Consider the following 19,934-nt stretch of genomic DNA (forward strand, 5'->3'; position numbering starts at 1 on the left):
GAGTCTGGAGCGTTAGGCTTTGGGGGGCGGTCAGGTGTTCAGGGCAGGGTCCCAGGGCCCCCACTAATCTTGCTGTGGACTATATGTCGGGGGTAGATGCTCGGAAAACAGGAGGAGGTTGTCTCCTCCAAAGATGGCTGAATGAAGTATGTGCAGAGTGTACACAGCCGCATCGAGCCATCTGCTGCTTTAGCTGTTTTCTGCTCACGCCAGGAGTTGGCACTGGCAATGAGCACTGTTGCACACCCAGTCCCGGGAAAGTCACTGAATGCACACGCTCGCATGCAGACCCCTGGCCCTGCACTTGAGCTTGTAATCTTAGGTGAGAAGGCTTTCTTCCAGGACCCATCTCCAGGAGAGCAGGGCGACAAATGCTGGTCTCCACTGGACCTGCCCTGGTCCAGCTCAGCCCCTCTCAGCTCGCCTGGGGTCTTGTTAAAATGCAGACTCTGACCCAGCAGGTGGAGGGAGGGGGCGAGGCTGCTGGTCCAGGACCGCACAGAGTAGCCAGGGGGTCCGTGCTCAGCAGAGGTGCGGACTGGGCGGGTGGTGGGGTGGCCTCTGGGAGGAGTGGGGCTCGCGCTTCACTCCTTGGAAGCCGGGACTGAAATTTTGTCAGGTGGAGAAACTGGGAGATTTAAAAAAAAAAAAAAAAAAAAAAAAAAAGCCTGAATGTGAGTAAAGGGGTAAGATTCAGCTGTAAAGAGACCAGGGGGTTGCAGGTGGGGGGAGCAGTAGAGTTGGGAGTGGTCCGAGGTGGCCTGTGGGTGACATGCGAGGTTCCACGATCAGAGAAAACCAGCAGGGAGCACGTTTGTTAGTGCCAGCTGTACCTGCAGCCATGGTAAGGGCCTCGCCCGTGTTCTTCACGCCTCACAGCAGCCCTGTGTAGAGACAAGGGCAGGTCTGCTGGATGCTCAGGGCTCCGCTGGTGGGCGAGGGGGGGAGTGGGGCAGTCCAGACGCTGCTCATGGCACCTGCGGCTACTCAGGTGGGACAGCTGGCATGTCCCAGGTGACAGGTTCACACCTCAGGCCAGAGTGTGTGGTCCCCACGCTGAGTGCACACAGAGGCCTGTGAACTTCCTGTGAACTTCACATGATGTGACAGAGCCAGAGGGCTACTTCGGTGTCCTGACTGCACCAGGGGCTACTCATTAGCCCCTTCCCTGCTGTCTGGGGTTTCCAGCAGGTTCTTCTCCTCGCCACCCTTTGCTTCTCAAATGCGGGCAAACAGACCTTGTCCCCCACGGAGACTGTCAGCCCGCTTCAGTTAAAAACCACAACATTCCCCATCCAGGTTCCTTACGCGCCTAACGCATGTTAGAGAAAACGCCCCTCTGGTCCCGCCCTCAGCTCTTCAGTAGGAGCCGGCTGTGCAGTTGTGGGGAGTTTTCTAGAGGAGCCCTGGTTTTTCGGTGCTGGACTTCCAGGGAAGGCCTCACAAGAGGTTGCTTTCCTCCTCTAAGCAATTCCACGTCACTCACGATCCGTTTATGGTTTGCGTTTCCTCACTCCATCCTGGCAGTGCTTTGTCAGTCATTCATTCCGCAGTGTTTGGGAGTCTGAGGCGTTGGAGTGTAGAGGGGTAGGCAAAATGCAGGGCCCTGGGCACCGGCCCTGCTTTCATCCGTGGGCTGTAGGAACCAGACACCCTTTCCTCGCGCCCCACAAACCCTGAGGCTGAGCTGGCGTGTGCTTGGGCCGTCTGTGCCCCTGACCCACCCGTGGGCCCTGGTTGGCCGCCTTCCCACCACAGGCGTCCTGCCTCCCGTGAGCCTGTGCAGAAGGTTCTTTTGTTCCGCGGTCCTGGCATGACTGAGTCAGTGCTGAAGCCAAACAGGATGTGGTCTGGGTGGCTCCCAACATGCAGCCATCAGTGGCTCTCGTTCTCAGATGCCTCGAGAAGGACAAACCCCCCAGCCACAGGGCGTTTCGAGGCCTTGGAGGGGAGCCCTGGGCTAATGAGGAGAAGAGGAGAGACTGAGAGTTATAGAGTCCACAACTCGCGCCTTTAATTACGGGAACGGGAGGAACAGGAGCGGGCAAGGGGTGGGGCAGATTCCGGGAGTCATCACCCAGCCTGGGAGGAGAAGGCTGCCAGGTAACGCTGGAGGCCTTCACGTTTGGTTTGGCGTGGAGGAAGACAAGTGTTTCCGGGGTGGAGGGCCTGCTTGCAGGTCGGAGCTGGTCTGTTCCTTTGCAGGGCCGGGCGCGTGAGGAGACGGTGGGTTTCCGAGGTCCTGCAGTGTGCAGGGCGCCTGTCCGGACTGTTCCATGGGGCCCAGGGGCCAAATCCTGCGGCCCCTAAATCTTGAGATAGTAGTAGTGCTTGAAAATATTTGGGGTGAACAGAAAATCCCGAAACCAGTAACACTCCTGTGGATTGTATAGCCGCTCCCCAGCCAAGCAGTGGACTTTCACCCTTCACTTTGAGGTTCCTGATGCCCCTGCCCAACCCGTCTCCCTCTCACCTGCCTCTCCCCCCTCCCCCTGCAAAGGGGCTTGATCTAATATGCGTAACGCATTTAAGGTCGTCCCTAGCCTGGATTTTCTAGTTTTTACCACATCACCCATACACATTGTGTCCCGATGCAATGTCACTGTGTTTCATGGTTTTAACTTCGGTGTAAATGGCCCCGTGCCCTGTTTGTGGCTGCCTATGTCCACTACGGCCCCCGGGGGTCCCCACCTCCCTGTATTCACGCCCCTGATCTGGCTGGCCTGGCACCCTGCGTCTGACTGATAGAATTCATCAAAAGTGATGGATGGCACTTCCGTGACGAGGTTACATAAGGTGATAGCTTCCTTCTGGATAACAGACTTGCTGTCTTGCTGGTTTTGATGCAGCCAGCGGCCATATAGAGAGGCCCACGTGGCAGGGAGCTGAGCCCTCAGCTGACCTTTCACTCTGGGGGGCAGAAGGGGGCCTGGTGGATATCAGAGGGCATCCGACCTGCTTTTATGCTTTCCGTATTATTAACTACAGACTGATGTTTATTGGCTATTCTGGTTCCTTCTGATGCGAAGATCCTTTTCATGGTTTTTGCTCATTTTTCTTATTGACTGGTAGGAGTTCTTTGAATTTTCTGGAAAACGAGCCCTTCTTGGCTATGAGCATTGCAAATGTTGCCTCCCAGTTTGTCGCTTGCCCACGTGGGCTGTAAAAACCCAATGAATCCTGGGGGGCGGGGGTAATCTGCAGGCTTGTTATTGAGGTGTTCCCAGTTCTGGCTGTGCTCCTGTCTGGCATCGTGCCTGGGAAACGGGCTCCTGCTTATTGTAACCTTCTGGCACTGCCTTTCTGAGGCGGAGTCAGCGCTCTGTCCCCCTCCAGTCTGGGCGTGCTTTCCTGTTCAAATAGCACGCTTTGGTCTCCCGGTCATTTGGGAGAAAATCACTGAGTCCACACTGCACCTTGGGCTCCATCCTTCCCCGCCAGCCGGCAGCCACTTTGAATCTGCATTTTGTTGTGGACTCTGGAGGTGGCTGGTTTTACTGAAGGAATGTGGGGCCTGGGGAGAACGCCCCAGCCACTTAGAGGGAATGCATTCCTGGAGAAAGTTAAAATTAGAAAGAGCTGCTACATTTCCTGCCATTCAGTCGTTTGTGTTTGTTTTCACAAGGATTCTTCTGGTCAGTCTGCAGTGGGTTTCTGGTGGGATGGGAGGTGAGGTCCTGCTTGTCAGATGGAGGGGATCTGTTTCCATGGCAATCTTTGTAGTTGAGCGCTGCTGCTTTGTTTGAATTCTTGCAGAGCTATGCTGGAATGGAAACATATTATCGAAACAACCCTTTTTCATAGCTAGCAAGAAATACTTTATTTTTTCAAAAGTCCTTTGATGGGAAGTGAGTGTCATGGAGAGGACAGGTGTGTTAGTGAACTCTGGAGGGAGTAAGCCTTAGCCCCACCTGGACTTGGCTCCTGACCACCCCTCTTCCCCCCCAGGCCACTGCCCACCTCTCTCCTTGAGGCCGGAAATCTTGGGAAACCCCTCTGACTGGCCCAGTCTGGGGGTCCACCCCGTGCCTCCCCTCTAGGGTGCCAGGTTTAGCAAATAAAACTGCAGGACAGCCAGGTACATTTGACTGTTTGGGACATACTTACACTAGTAAAATTGCTGTGTGTCTGAACTGAATCCCCCTCTTACCTCCAACCGTACTTTGCCATCTGTGATCTTGTTTTCTTGGGGTGCCTGGACGTCTTCCAAGAGCTGGCTGGTAGCAGTTGTGGGCAGACCTGTAGCTTCCCTAGGTTTGTCCACTTCTGTGTTTGGACGTCTCCCGGCGCTGGCACTGGGCTGGCTGCTGTCCCTGCCGTAGTAAAGCCTGCGATCCCGGGTCATGGAATGTGCTGTGCCCACCTGATGGAGGATGGAGCATGTGCTGCCAGGTGCACAGCCTGCCCAGCTTCATGTAGCTCTCAGACTGCAGTCAGGGCTCGCAAGCCCTCCTGGTCTGTCGGAGGCAAAGCCCAGGAGCTGGAGGGCACTGGAAAATGTACCCATCACCTTCCCCAGAGAGCATGAGTGCTCGAGCTCGGCAGGGACTCCTCCCCAGGGAACTGGGGCCTCGTGAGCTCACCTGCGCCGGCCTGCCAGAAGTGCTGTCCTTCAGTGGGAGAGGGAGAGGTGTTGCTGACACCTGGAGTCAGGCGGGTGGGAGCTGGGCCTTGGGAGGGTCCTGAGGTGGGATGTGTGTAGGGGTTTCGGGTGGGGCTGCTGAGCAGGCCAGAGGGAAGGGAATTGGCAGCGGGTGCTAAGGAGGCTGGAGGTGGGATAGGCTTCCAGGTGGGCAGGTGGCAAGAGGAAGCAGGCACTTTGCATCTGTGAGCAGGGGAAGGCATGCACCGAAGGTGAGCCAGCGGGAAGGTGGAGAGAGGCAGGTGGGACGCAGTAGATCTAGTGGCTCCAAAACCAAGCTGCAGGTCGCAGGTACCGGGGGCTTCATGCTCAGGAACCAGGTCCTGCTAACGGGGCATCTTACTGGGTGCTGGGTGCAGGCCTGCGGACCGAGCTACAGTAGTGCGTGACACAGGCTGTGTCCTGCCCCCGGCCCGACAGGTGCGTTTGTTACTGAAACGGAGTCTGACTGCTTGGGGGGATTCCATAGCAATTTCCTGAGTGCCTGCTGATTCCAGCTGGTTCTGGGTGAACAGAACGAAGTCCTTGCCTTCAGAAAGCATTTATTCTGGTGGAAGAGAAAGGAAATGAACGAATGATAGACAAAGAATGTCACGAGTGACAGCTGAAGCCAGGAGAGAGAGAGGGGAGTGGAAGCCCGGCTGTTTCCCACAGCGGTGTGATAGATTGAACAACGGCCCCCCAAAGATATGCAGACCCTAATCTTCAGCACCTGTCACTGTTACTTTCTATGGCCAAAGGGACTCGGCAGAGGTTTTTAATTTAAGGAGCTCGAGATGGAGAGATTACCCTGCATTATTCGGAGGGGCCCTAAATATAATGTAACCAGAAGTGTCATTTCAAGAAGGAGACAAAAGGAGAGCTGACTACAGAGGAGAAGGCCATGTGATTAGAGAGCTGTGCTTTGAGGATGGAGGAAGGGCCGCGAGCCAGGAATCCGGGTGCCACCAGAGCATGAAAACACTGGGGAAGTGGGTTCTCTCCTTAGGACCCCCAGAAGGGACCACACCTGCCAGTGAGACCGTTTCAGATTTCTGGCCCCCAGGTTGTAGGAGAATGAATTTGTGTTTTAAGCCACCAGGTCTGTGGCAATTTGTGACAGCAGGCCCAGGAAAGTAACACAGGGGCCTGGTGACATTTGAGCAGAGCCCCAAATGTCAGTGACTCGAGGTCATAATTCGTGGCTCTCTCTGAGGGTGGAGTGTGCTTCCTGCTGACGTGTGGGCTGGGACCCTGGGCCCTGAACCAGGATCCAGGCCCAGCGGGGAGTCAGAATTCCTTGGGAACCGTGAGCGCTCGTGGCCTCTAGCCTGCATGGGAGCCATAGAATTTATATATTTTGAATGTAAAAATGTCAGTTGCAGTATAAATACCCTTTGCTTTTCTCCAGATTTAGCCGAGTATAAATGTATCTTATTGATGGAACAGAGTATTTCCTTGGCTTTCTAAATTGGGACTATTTAACATTGTCCAGTAGCCCATGGCTTTGCCCAGAGCTGACCCAAAGTACCCGTTGGTATCACCCAGCTGTGTGTGTGACTTGTCCAAGAAGCCCAGCGTCTAGTGCCCATTTCACATTTGCCATCTGTTCTGGTTGGGGACCCCCAAGGCCACGCCTGGGGCCAGGACTCGGGGGCTGATATATTGGGAGAGGTGGGCTCCCGAAGCAGGAGGAAGGAACTGGGACTGGGAGAGTGAGATGAGAAAGGGCGAAAGTTGCAGCGGGTGAGGCACTGAGCTCCTGGCACCGGGACTGGGAGACCCTCTGGGGACCCTCCTGAGGAACAATGAGCATGTTCCTCAGAATCGTCCCTCTGCAGGGCTGGAGGCTGGGGCGCTGACGCCAGCGCTGCCCTGGGGAGTGTGGTGTGTTCCTGCAGGCAGAGCGAGGGCTGGGGGCTGGGATGTGGGGGGCGGGGGCTGACAGATTGCACCCACCCGTATAGAGAGGATCTTGGCAGGAGTCACTGGTTGTACGTGGATTCCATACGGCGTCTTTGTGAAATCCCGGCTTGGCTTCCCTGGGGGTCATGAGAAAGGCATGTATTTCAGCCCCATCCCACAAGAACGGAGGCGTCTGGCATGGTCTGTGGTAAGAACTGTCAGCCACCAGGGAGACAGAGGGCGCTCAGAACGTCGGAGAAAGCTCAGGTGTTCGGGGGTGGGCATGGGGGGGCACAGAGACCACGTGCCCCTCACCGCAGTGGGACTTTGGACTCCTGTGTGGCATCCTCTCCTGACACCTGTTTAGAGCCCAGTCAGCCGAGGTGGTCCCTCGCCTTGTCCCAGGAGCCCCTTCTCCATCTTGTTCTGTTCTCCTCCGAGCAGCTTTATATCTTGCTGTCTTCTGTTTTCAGCCTGGTGTGATATTTAGGTACCTGCTTTCCCTTGCTTTCTAGAGTGCAGGACCCACGTGTTTTAGTTATCTTGTCAGCCCCTCTGTGGCTTAGAAGGAACAGAGCCCGAGTGAAGATTTGTGAGATGACGGTGATGGGTTGAATGAAGCCCTTGTCCCTCGAAGCCAGGTGAGCAGCGCCCAGAAAGCTTGCACTGCACTGACAGTGGTGTTACCCTTTCCTGCCAGCTGACGGTGGCTTGTGATGAAGGTAAGAGTAAGTCCGCATCTAGAGCAGAGAGACTAACCACATAGGTCCTCATGGCTCCGTGGGAAGCGAGGGGTTGGACAGAACCTGCCTCTCCTGTCCCTTCGTCACACCCTGGACTGCTGTGTTCTGGCCAGGACCCGATTTCACGCGCATTTCAACCTGCAGTTAGGAGCTTAATCATGAGGGAAAGGACCCCCTGGGCAGCTGTGCCCTTTCGTGGTCACCCAACCCCTTCGTGTGACCACCGATGGAAGGAAACGTCTCCCCAAACGCATACCACCCCAGCGGACAGCGTCCATGGGATTGGCTTCTTCAAGTTTGCGTTTAAAAAAAAACAAAAACCTTTTTTTTTTTTTGAGATTGCGTTTTTAAAAATATCTCGTTTACAAAGTAGGATAGTCCCTGAGGTTGGAGACTGCTTCACATTTCTGGATAACACTGTGCTTATCTTGATGAAGAGGTTAGAAACTGAGGATTCATTTGGGGGAAATGTCTTAAAATACAGAATGGTCGTCTTACAACTTTCTTCAGGTCTTGGCTTCAGAAAAATGTTTGTTCCAGTGATTCTGTTTGTGACCCAGTTTCTTTGACAGTATGGCTTGTTGTCTGAAGAGGGGGTGGGGAGTCTAACACATAGATTAATGAATTAGGAATCATTTGCTCTTATAAAATCAGCATTCTGCCCTTTGCCCCATTGCTTTGGCCAGGTTTTCTGAACTGTGGGTGTTATCACGGTCCGGACAGAAGGCAGGTGGAAGCCCCGCGCCCCTTTTGCAAAGCTGAATGGGGAAGGGGGCTCCTGAGGGCCTCAGTCTGGGACCAGTCAGGCGTGGAAGGGAGGTCGTATCTGTTGGCAGGAGGACTGTCTTGGGTGGCATCAGGTTGCAATTTTCCCACTCTTCCCTCTTTCCCTGTTGCTAGGGTGAGAGGTGACTGGGGTGAAGATTTAACCTCCAGGAAGGAGATCCAAGAGGTTAGATGGGGACAGCTCTCCGTTCGAGGACACACTCTGAGGAAGGGGTAGCTGTGGGGCTTCTGGAAGAAAGGAACCAGCACTTGAACCCCACATGTGCAGACCCTGGCGGCAGCGTTGTTTCACTATTACTCACGCACCAGGCGGGGTCATTCCCCACCCCACCAACGCTCAGCACATGGGTGGCCCAGCTTCAGAGGCGCAGCCAGGATTCGAGTCCGTGTTCAGATGGGGTCTGAGCTTTCACACACTAACTTGTCCTAAATATGTCCAGCCTCTTCTACCTTTGTTCGGAGGCTGTTTATTCTGTGGCCTCTCCCGAGACTCACACAGAAACTCCCTTTATCTGGTGCAGGCAGGAGATTTCACTTCTTCCTTCTTTAAAAGACCTGGGAGGTTTTATAACTTCTGTCATGCAAGAAGGAAGGAAGTGCGACATTGGGACCTCTTCCAGCATTTGTGCCCTCACTTGGAGATATCCTGCCTTACTGCATGCAGCTGCTCAGTCTTCCTTTGTTTTCTTTGCATCTGACCACGATTCTGTGTATCAAAGTGACTTTGCCACCACGTTGGGTGTGATCCCAGCTTCCCACTTGATCTCCAGTCATTGAAACCGGTGAGCCTTAGCTCTCTCCTCTGCTAGAGAGCACGATGAGGCCTGTCTTGCCCTCACTGTTGTGAAAACCAGCGACAAATGGAAAAAAAGTACATTATCAATTATCCTGCATTATACCAGTGGTTTTCAAAGTGTGGTCCGGGGACCAGTAGCCTCAACCTCACTTGGGGGCAAGTTAGAAATGCCCATTGTCAGGCCCCTGGCCTCTCGGGGAGACACCTGCAGCCTGTGTTTCAGTCAGCCCTCCGGGGGCAAGTCTGATCCTGCTAATGTGGAGAACCACGCCAGATTCAAATGGAAGGAGCTAGGTTCTCAACCATTTACTCCACAAGCGTGTTTTTGAGGTTTCTACTATGTATTTGGCACCAAGTATCGGGTCCTTTCTGTTTCAAAGAAGAAAAGGGCAAAGTCCCTGCCCCCAGTGTGACCCACAGGCCAGGAGAAAGGACAGAACAAGAAAAAGCCACATTCGGTGGGGATACTCCCGCATGGTCTGGAGAGCCCTGTATTATACCTGAGGAAACTGAGGCCCAGAGTCAAGTTAGGTGATTTAGCAAAGGTTATGGAGCTAGTAAAGGGAGGAGCTGAAATGGGACCCCACTGTGTGAGTCGGGTCATCTCAGAAGTCCTCCGTTCACAGGCTGCCCCCACCACCTGGACAGCACACAGGCAGCCGCCATCTCCCCATTTATTCACGGGAGAAGGTTACGGGGTCAGAACCAAAAGCCTCAGGACTTGCCTGGGCAGGTCTCCTTCATCAGCTCATACGCGGTGATTGTCATGACATTGGACTTGAACCTCCAGCCCCACTGAGCCCAGAATGGGGCACCAGGGCAGACGGTGAACGTCCCGCAATAACTGGTCGGTGAACTGGAAAAGTTAATCAAAGCCTAAAAGAAGAAGATATAAAAAATAAAAATGAAAAAAGGCAGAGGGAGCCAAATGTATGTTTATCTGCCAGTCCTTCTAACGTTGGGTGAAGGTCTGTTCTGACCATGGTTTGCTTGACAGCAGAGTCTTGCAGGAACCACAAATGGGATCCGTCCTCTTGATTTCCAGTTTAAAATCAAGCAGTGACATAAGGACGCGGGTGAAGGTCCAAGTCCAGAGTTCTTCTAGATTTTTTTTTTTTAATTAAGGTTTATTGGGGTGACAATTGTTAGTAAAGTTACATAGATCTCAGGTGTACAATTCTGTATTACGTCATCTATAAATCCCATTGTGTGTTCACCACCCAGAGTCAGTTCTCCTTCCATCACCATATATTTGATCCCCTTTACTAGAGTTTTATTACTTTTTCCTCCAGTGTTTAATGTGGTCTGGTTTGCCAGCCTGCTTCTAAGTGATGCACCTTTGTGGGGTCCTTCCGAATTACCCCACTTGGGTGGTTGTGGAGGCTGCTCTGGTGGGGTCATTCATTTATGGCATAATTAAATACATAACAGTTTTGTAACCAGGCCTCCCAGCTCCAACCAGAGGGAGCAGGAGCCCACAGCGGGGGAAGCGGCCTTCTGGCCAGAGGTGTGGGAGTCCACGTACCCCAGAGAGAGAGTGGGCTCAGTAACGGCCGGGGCCTGTCGTCTTCACCCACACAGACAAGCAGGAGCCTCCACCCAGGGAGGAAGGACAGCCAGAAATGCCCCACACACAGTGCATTAAACCACCGACTTGATACCCTGTCAGGTACCAGGTAGGAACCACAGATGTGTAGAGTGAATGGATAGACATGTCATGAAGCCATTATGGGTGTCTGGCTGTTTCTCTCAATAAGCCCCTCCCTTTTGTGCATAATATTCAATATAGTAGATTTAATACAGGAGAGAGGAAGGAATGTTCCTTACTACATACTGTATAGAATTCGACGTGCTGCGTAATTATAGGAAAGGTAAGTAAACCTGTTCTCTCTTCCGTGTGAAAAAATTCCGCCACGTCAGTCAGTGAGGTGTCACCCACGCTGACTGGGCCGTATGGTCCACCACATGACAGAATTTTTTTCTGGTTAACAGTTATCATAGTGTTGATTTTGATAGCGTGAAATATAAAGGCCGTTGCCAGTCTACCCAAGTGTTATTTTCTCAGTTTTGTAAACTGGTTGTCTTAGAATTTCTCCCATAAACGATGAAAACCTTAGGGTGAGGTCCACAGCCAGGCCGTGAGCTCCTGACTGTCCTGAGTGTCACTCACATAAGGACTGATTGTCACTCGCATAAGCACAGGGGGTGGGGGGGTCCCTGTGCTGCCGAAGGAGACCAGGAGCGCCTCCCCTCTCAAGGTGGGAGCCAGCTCCAGGTAGCAGTTTTGAATGGATGAAGTTTCCCCTTTGGGCTGTGTCTGTCTCCATTTCTAGCCACACCTTGCTGTTGTTTTTCTTTCTTTCCCTGTTGCCATCTCCTGTCCCACCTGCTACCTTGGCCATTGCTTCTGGCGTCCAGCCCCACGCCTGTGGGTGATGCCCACTGTCCTGTGCTTCTCTCTGCCCACCGCAGCCTGACCTTTGCCCCACTGCATAAGTCGGGCTGGTGGAGAACTGGGGTGGGCAGATGTTTTCTGCAAAAGGCCAGACAGTAAGTACTTTCAGCTTTGCGGGCCAAAGGTTTCTGTGTCCTCACACACAGAAGGGAGAACGATGGACAAATACCTGAACTTACGGACACTGCGGTTTGAATTTCATATAATTTTCACATCACAAAATAGTATTCTTATTTTGATCTCCGCGCCTACCCCCAACTATTTAAAAATTTAAAAACGTTCTTTGTTCAGGGGCCATACCAAAACAGGTGACACACTGGAGTTGGCACACGGGCCACAGTTTTGCCTTCGGTTTGTGACAAGAATGTATTGGGTTCTACTTTCTCCTCTTGTCCTCCTCCTTGGGACTTTCAGGAATGGTAGGGGCCGGAGGGAGAGCCCATTTCTGCCACAGAGAGACCTCCAGTCTACACACTCGCAGACGCGGGCTGTGAAGGGTCCTTTGGCCGATGTGTCCACACGCATCCAGCACGGTGGCCTTCAAACCTAAGGAGTAGGCTTGGGAGTTTCCCAGTTTCCCCAGAGCCACCCTGACATTGCGTCATCTCCGCCTTAAAGAGCTGCGTGCTGGGCACGTGAGTGGCTCAGGCCGTTTAGCCCAAACTGAGGCTGTTGGAACAAAGCGTGACGTTGCAGGAGTCTGCTGGCCTCAGGAAAGCACGCAGGTCCTGCCCCGAGAGGCGTACCCTGCAGCAAGGACCTGCCCTTGGTGGCTTGATGCTGGCAAGCCAACCTATTGGTTGAGGTGACTAAAGAGTTTACAGAGCATTTTCAAATCTGCTGCGGGCACAGTAGCTCCTGTCGTGGGCATTCGTTTGCCCATTTTGTAGATACAGTGTGTTAGTTTGCTAGGGCTGCCGTGGCAACGGACCTGTTGGGCGGGTGAAACAGCAGACACTGACGGTCTCACAGGTGTGGAGGCTGGAAGTCTAAGATCGAGTAACAGCAGGGTTGGTTCCTTCTGAAGCTGTGAGGTTGATTGTGCCAGGCCTCTCCCTGGGTTCTGCTGGTTTGCTTGGGACCCTTAGTGTCCCTCGGTTTAGAGATCCCGCCCTCATATCCCCATGGCACTCCCCCTGTGTGTGTCTGCCCCAGACTTCCCCCTTTGTGAAGAGGCCACTTATACCAGGGTAGGGCCTCATTTTAACCTGATCACCTCTGTAAGGACCCTATGTCCAAAGAAGGTCACATTCTGGGGGTACCGGGGGTTAGGACTCCCACATATGAAGGGGGCGGGCAGTTCCATCCATAGCAAAGGGAAGTGGAAGGAATGGGTGTGTGTCTTGTTGGTGACTGTCCTGGAAGGAGTATTTGGGACAGAGTTCATCTCTTTGTGTGAATGTGGCTTTCCGTCTTAAGTTTCGTGAGCCTCTAGTTGTTTGTGTATCCATTGAGCTTTGCAGACCTCCTCGGGGAGGATAAACTCTCTGTGGTTCTAGCATCAGCTGAGACGGTAAGCTGTTGTTAGAACTGCTGTTAAGAGGTGCGCAGAGAACATCAATGCCATTCTCACAGGAGAAGACACATGTGTTGGAGGCTCCTGCAGATGACGGACTCTTCTCAGCGTCGCTTCTTGACACTTCTGTGGTTCTTGGAGGTTTCCCCCCAATTTGGTCTAGTGACAGCGTTGATGTTTCTTGAAACACACACTCAATCAGGGACTAAGGCATCTTGCAGACTTCGGGACTGTATTCTAACTTGATGAACCCACACTGAATCCTGTGACTTGGGCGGTGGGGGGTAATGGGGCCTGATGACAGCTCCCTCGGGAGAAGAGCTTGGCCAGGAGATGGTGCCTGCTCTCCCCTCAGGAAAGCTGGTGTTTAAAAAAAAAAGAAAAGAAAGAAGGCTGGTGTTTGCAGAAAGCTGAGGCTTTCAGAGAGGTAGAGCATGGAGCTGGGAAGGTGGACAGGACCAGTCCACCTGTTACACCCACCCTGGACCTCACGGGCCTGACTGTTCACAGCCAGACCCCCTCCCCGTCCCGATGCCCACACCAGTTGGCAGACAGCTCCGTGTGTGCCTCTGTCCCTGCCCAGAGTCCAGCAGGACGTCTCTGAGCCGGCCTGCTTGGGCGGTTCTGGGGCCTCCCGTACTGGGTATGAGGTGTGAGTTTACCAGGGCACCCCCATCCGGGGACCTGCCAGGGGTTCCTGTAAGGAAACACGGCTCAGCTTCAGGGCCTGAGGGCGGTAGAGCGAAAGCCCCTGCCTTAAGTGGTCCTCTGGAAGGAGTGAGTGAGAAGCCCCAGACCTAGCAAGCCCCTTACCCCAGAGTGCTAAGCGCCTCCGTGCTCAGCAGCAGTGAGGAAGGCGGGTAAATGAGCTGTGAAAGTGAACGTGCCAGGCTCCATACGGGAGAAAACCTGGCAGCTTTCTGCAGGTAAGACCAGGTCGCAGTCTGCAGCTGCTCAGCCAGCACTCACGTTGTGCCTGGGAGATGGGCGCTGGGCAGCCTGGGGTGGGGTGCACACCCAGGAGCCTGCCTCGCCAGCCCCCTGCCCGCCTCTCGCCATCCGTGAGGGGCCCGCAGATGGACCAGTGCAGAGGGAAGAGGCCCAGAGTGTTGGGAATGCAGGTTGGAGACCCCCGTCACCCCATCCTAGATTTGGGGGGGGGGGGCAGAGAGGAAAGGAGACAGCCAAGTTCTTAGGCTGGTGTAGGGACTTTTGAGGAGGGCCTTTTAAAAATCAGGGAAAAGCAAACAAACAAATGCATACACAAGGTAGAACAAATTGGAAAAGTCAGAGAAGTCTGAGGAAACAGAAAAACACCCATCAACCCACTTCTGAGAGGCCACTTCTGGTAATATTTTCACTTCCTCAGGCCTTTTTTCAGTTCCTTTCCCCCCTTTACCTTGATGAGGTTCTCAGCGGCTCTGTCCCTACCAATCTGAATTCGCAAGCATTCTGGAGTTCTCAGAACATTCCGAGTCATCTTGGCCCTGGAGACGCGTCCAAGATAAAGGATGGATGGACAACGGCCCCTTGTTTCCTGTCCCGAGCCCCTGTTTTCCTGTCTCCTTCGGGGGTCTAACTTTTGGTCGTGTTTGAATGTTTTCTCACGTCGCTGCCATCTTCAAGAGTTCATTGGCTGTAATGGAGCCTTTCCCTTTACCTGTGTGGTTTCCGTCACTGCTGCACATTTGGAAGGTCTGCCTTTACTGGCACAACTGCATCTGTGCTACCGTGTCTCCCGAAAATAAGACCTAGCCAGACAGTCAGCTCTAATGCGTCTTTTGGAGCAAAAATTATAAGACCCGGTCTTATTTTACTATAAGACCAGGTGTAATATAATATAATTAATATAATATAATTAATATAATGTAATACTGGGTCTTATATTACTTTTTGCTCCAAAAGACGCGTTAAAGCTGATTGTCCAGCTAGGTCTTATTTTCGGGGAAACAGGGTAGCTTGGCTTTCCTTCTGGTTGATCCCCTTCCCTTCCTCCCACCTTTCTGTACCTTTGGAATTCCTTTTCCTGTTGAAGCCCCAGGGGGACACAGTGTCCCCAAGACAAGTCAGCTGCCTCAGCATCACAGGGCATAGTCCGTGTCCTCTTGTGATACTTATTTTAATTGTACATGAAATATGTACACAGAAGAGGGTCAGTTCTGGGCTGTCTGTTCCAGCAGGGAAACCAACGCAGTCCGAGTGTCTTAATGTCGGGAAGGTGTCCAGAATGGGATTCCCGCCTCCCCTTTACAGCGTGACCACGTCCAGGGCTCCTCTAAAGTGCCAGAGCCCCTCTGTGACCCTGTCCAGACGCCTGTCTGTCTGCAGGTGGCTAAGAGGGGAGTCACGGGGTGACCTTCAGTCCCGCTTCTCGTCATTGTAAAGTTCAAGCCCCTTTAAGGCATCCATCTGGTTCTGTACTTCTCATGTTAGTGCCGTGGGACTCGCGCACCCTCCTAGGGACCCGGTGTGGGGGGAGGGAGCCCCACTTCTGCCAAGGTGACTGAAGTGCGTCTTCAGGGTTCAGCTGATAAAAGGATTCTGTTGTAACGGCAGGTGAGGGAAGACACAGCATTGGGGGAAAAAATAACAAAAAAGTCCTTGTTGCAGGCTGGGCTCCCCGGGAAGCCAACTCTGACACACGTCGCCGTGGAAGATGTCTGTTGGGGAGCACTCTTGGGGTCAGCACCCACGGGAGGAGGGGCGGGCAGAGGGAAAGTGGGGCTGCAGTGCTGTCTGAGCAGAGCTCGGACCCTGGGAGGGAGCAGGGTGAGGGGCCGCTTCTTCACCCCTGCATGGCTGCCCCAGGAAGGGCACTTTAGGAAAGGGTCCTGCAGGCCACTCTCCCAGCAGTTGGGATGGACGGGGCATCTGAGTGCCACATGGCATGTCCACCGCTGTCCTCACCTTACCACGTAAACTCAGTGCAGAATATAGTCTACTCTAGATGTGGACGAGCCTTGGAGGGAAAGCGCAGAGATGAGTTTTTCAGCTGAACGAGACTGAATCTTAGCCATGTTTCCCGTTTTTGTCTTGCAGCATCTCCTTACTTTTCTGGATGGAAGGCTGGGTCCCGGGACCCTGCCTCTGACGTCAGGGAGCTGGTGGCCTGCTGTAGGTAAGCGATGCAGCCAGGGAGTTTGACCGAGTCGCCGTACCTGGGCTGTGTCACAACCGAGAAGCACAGACCCGTGTAGGGAGATGGGTTCCATATGTGTGCACAGCAGCTCAGGAGGGCGAAGTAGCTTCCAGAAGCTGCCAGTGGCCTGCTTGGTCTTTTAGGGCGCTGCAAACATCTCCCTCACGGCTCTGTCTTCACATCCTGGTCAGCTCTCCATGCCCTCCGCACGGGAAGGTCAGATGTCACCGTCGTGCCTGGCACAGGAGAATTCCCAGAAAAGTCTCTCCTTTCTGTTTACTTTCTGTGACTTTCCCTTCTGTTGCCACCAATGGAACCTTCTCGCTCTACCCAGAAACCAGATGGGCGGCTCGTTCTCCACCCTGACAACCACGGGACAGAGCCCAGACTGGCGGTCCTGTCGTGCCTGCACAAAGCAGTTACTCTTATAATGTAAGAGGTTCTGAGTTCCCAGACAATGGCCAGCAGTGCCGAGATGGGAGTTGGGGAGCTCCATTTGGCCCCCTGGTTCCGGGTCAGTCCCGCTGGGGCTCTGGGAAAGCGTTTGTCCTTGGAATACAATAGCAGAAAATGTTAAAAGGAAACACTAGGTGGTTCATGAGACATAACTGGAGGCTTTTGGAAATCCCAGCATAAAGGAAAGAGTAAAGCGTATCCTGCTAGAATGTTCTCGGGTATTTTCTTGGCTGTTCTTTGCAATAGAAGGAAACCATCTTTTGTAAAGTCAGTTGGGTTAAGAGCTTCTGAGTCACATGGTGTGCTGCCTTCTTGTGTATAAAAACAACAGAGCCTTTCCTCCTCAGGTGAAAGGACTGGACTGCCTTTAAAATGGACATTTGCATAACCCTGGGTCATTGGGGGGACTTCAGAGGAAACAGCTCAGAGGCTGCGGTCTTTTCAGGGTCATGTTTGAATAATAAAAGCCATTCCAAATTGGGCAGCCAGTGGAATTTTTTCAGGTTTTTCTTTTTTAAAAATCATATGTATCTGCCGTCCTCATGGGGGGAAGGTGATTGGTTTTTGTCCCAACAGTTTCCTCTCCCCACCTTTTATATCTTGCAAGCAGGACCCCCTGTGCTTTAGAGTGAAAGAATGCTTGGGACTCTTCAGTTATGACCTGGGGGCTTTTAATAGTGAAGTGAGGAATTCCGGAATGTTTGGGTCCCAGGTCAATCCTCACCCACTGAGGTCTCAGAGACTTAAAATACCTCTGTCCAGGAAGCAGCCTCAGGCCGGCCTTGCCTTCCGAGAGCAACCCCCTTCCCTGGAGGCTGTGGTCTGTTTGGGTCTCCGCCACATTCCTAACATTCTTCTGGCTGGGCATTGGCTGGAAGCTGAGGTTCCCGGAGTCAAACACAAGTATACAGCTGGGTTCTTCTCTCTAGGTCAACCTGATACCAGCGGGTTGCTAGTGGCTTCCTTTCTCCCCCATGGTCTCACCTTTGGATCTGCGGGGCACAGGTTGCCCAGTGCAGGCCCCATCCTGAGCAGGGCAGGAGGAGGTTAATGGAGGGGCCCTGCCTGTGGCCCCTCCTTGGCTCTGGCAGTTCCCTGGGTGTCGTTTATGTGGTTTGCTTTTTCTGGCACTGAGACAGAGTTACCAGAGCTGCTGAATGTCTGGGAAGAGGAAACAGGAGGGTGGGATGGGGCCTGGCCATCTGGAGATGAGCCAACGCGGTGCCCTCTGTCTCCATCTCAGCATAAAGGGCTCCTGGGAACGTCGCGAGGGAGATGCACTTTTACCTGCCTTGGCAGAGTGGACCCGTGTGTCTCACAGCATTTAAAAAGACCATCCACTGGCTATGGAAACAAAAAGGGGGGGAATCTTGACACATTTGGCCAATTTTTATGTCTTTCCACCCCCCCCCACCCCCAAAACATACATGCAGTGTTTTCTGTTTCTTTTTTTTTTTTTTTTTAAATCTGTACGCCTTCAGTACAGACAACCATTTTTTAAATTTATTTATTTATTTATTTATTTATTTATTTATTTATTTTAAAGATTTTATTGGGGAAGGGGAACAGGACTTTATTGGGGAACACTGTGTACTTCCAGGACTTTTTTCCAAGTCAAGTTGTCCTTTCAATCTTAGTTGTGGAGGGCGCAGCTCAGCTCCAGGTCCAGTTGCTGTTGCTAGTTGCAGGGGGCGCAGCCCACCATCCCTTGTGGGACTCGAGGAATTGAACTGGCAACCTTGTGGTTGAGAGCCCACTGACCCATGTGGGAATCGAACCGGCAGCCTTCGGAGTTAGGAGCACGGAGCTCTAACTGCCTGAGCCACCGGGCCGGCCCTTCTGTGTTTCAAGATCTGATTTGTCTCAACTTCATTGTGAGATGGAGCTCGCGGGGTTTTAGTTTCTATGTCCAGAGGTTTGCTTGGTGCCTGGATTTGCATGTAATCCCTGCACCTCCCAGTGATGGTCTTAACCTGTTACTGATCCCGCTGTGAATCCCCATCAGTAACAGTTTATTAAGCACCCGTGGCTGCTGCTGTCAAGAGATGGACCCAGTGAGGGAGCAGGAATGGTGTTGACCCCAGTTCCCGTCACTAAGACCAGTGTGAAGACAGGTGTGCCCGGATAGAACGGAACTTGGCCCACCCGATCCTTGGGGAGCATGCCATCCCAGGAAGGAGCTCGGTGGGGAGACCCAGGCTGGGTCCCAGGGCTCTGCCGGTGCCGGTCAAGGTGGGAGCTCCAGCTCAGGACACTCCATCCCTGGGGCACTGCGTCTTGCCCTTTTATAGATGAGGCTCAGAGGCCAAGATCAGGGGAGTATCGTTAACAAGTAGCAAAGCCCAGGCCTGGAGTCCGAGTCTGTGTGCCCCAGGCCACTCCGTCCCTGCTGCCTCCCTTACCTGGCGCCCAGGAGAGTGCAGGAGCTAGGTGGGCAAGGGTCCCTGTGGCCAGCACCTGCCAACAGAAATGAATTTCCAGCCACAAGCGTGAGCCACACAGCTAATTTTTAAAGTAGATGAAATTAGATGTTTTTCTCTTTGAACAATAAGTTTACTTGAAAGTCGAGGATGCAATTAGGAAATGAGCTGGGTGATCTTAAAGAACTGTGCCATTCAATGACCTGGACTCACCCACTCTTTGTAGAGGTAGCTGGCTGGGTACCCTCTGTCTGTACCACATGAGAATCACTGACAAATTCTTGCTCTTCTTACATTAATTTTCAGGCTGGGGATCGCCCAACTTTTCTGATTGTATGGGTTTTGTTGTTTGTTTTTCTGATGTGAAGTTCACATACTACCCAATTATCTGTTTCAAAGGGGACAATTCGCTGGCCCTTACTACAGCCACAGTGTTGTGTAACCATGGCCACTCTCTGGTTTCAAACCTTGTCATCACCCCAGAAGAACGCCCCCATCCATTGGTTGGTTATTCCCAGTGCCCCCTGCCTTCAGCCACTGGCATCCACTAATTCGTTTACTTTGGAGGTATGAATTGGGCTCCAGCCTGTACGTAGGAGAGGTCCTGGCTTTCACATGTGCTTGGGACGGATGGAGGAAGGCCAGTGCCCTTAACATCATGACATCCAGGCCTGCGGGGGCTGTCACTGGCCAGGTGACCTGGAAGCACTGGTTCTTTGCCTGCATGGGCGCCTCTTGGGGTAAGGTCTGTCGACGTAAGAACATCCACACCTGTAGAGAATTTTTATAAAAATGTATTGGAGCCAAACAGAGGATCCACCTGGAAACAAAATCTCAACAGAGTGAATAAAATGCTCCATTGGAATAACAGTTTGCAGCTTCTTGTTGCATTTGGACTTAAGGAGGGGACGTGAGGAAGACGACACACAGGTAGGAGAAAGCCAGGCCGGGGAGTAGATGCCAGGATACTTAACCAAATGATGTGCTCTCTCGAGGGTAGTTTTGCTTCTGAGGGGTCTGAAAAAGAGGCGTTGCACAGGTGTGTGCACAGAAACAGTGGACAGGGCTTGCTTGAGGCAAAGAAACTTTTTTCTTGA

At 52.8% G+C, this 19,934-nt stretch overlaps 1 protein-coding gene across 5 annotated transcripts in view; it reads left to right on the plus strand.

Moving 5' to 3' along the window:
- Positions 1-19,934, plus strand: part of SH3BP4 (SH3 domain binding protein 4) — an 85,449-nt gene that overhangs the window by 21,760 nt on the left and 43,755 nt on the right. For 3 of the 5 annotated variants that reach the window (XM_074315406.2, XM_019739787.3, XM_019739789.3), the window contains one exon: positions 15,862-15,940. The exons of the other annotated variants lie outside the window; for them this stretch is intronic. The gene's annotated coding sequence lies outside the window, so the exon portion shown is untranslated. The remainder of the gene's footprint in view (positions 1-15,861; positions 15,941-19,934) is intronic. 5 annotated transcript variants of the gene reach the window in all.

This window comes from Rhinolophus sinicus, chromosome 17, assembly GCF_057876585.1.
Source record: "Rhinolophus sinicus isolate RSI-liver-muscle chromosome 17, RSI-T2T, whole genome shotgun sequence".
Lineage (NCBI taxonomy): Eukaryota > Metazoa > Chordata > Mammalia > Chiroptera > Rhinolophidae > Rhinolophus > Rhinolophus sinicus.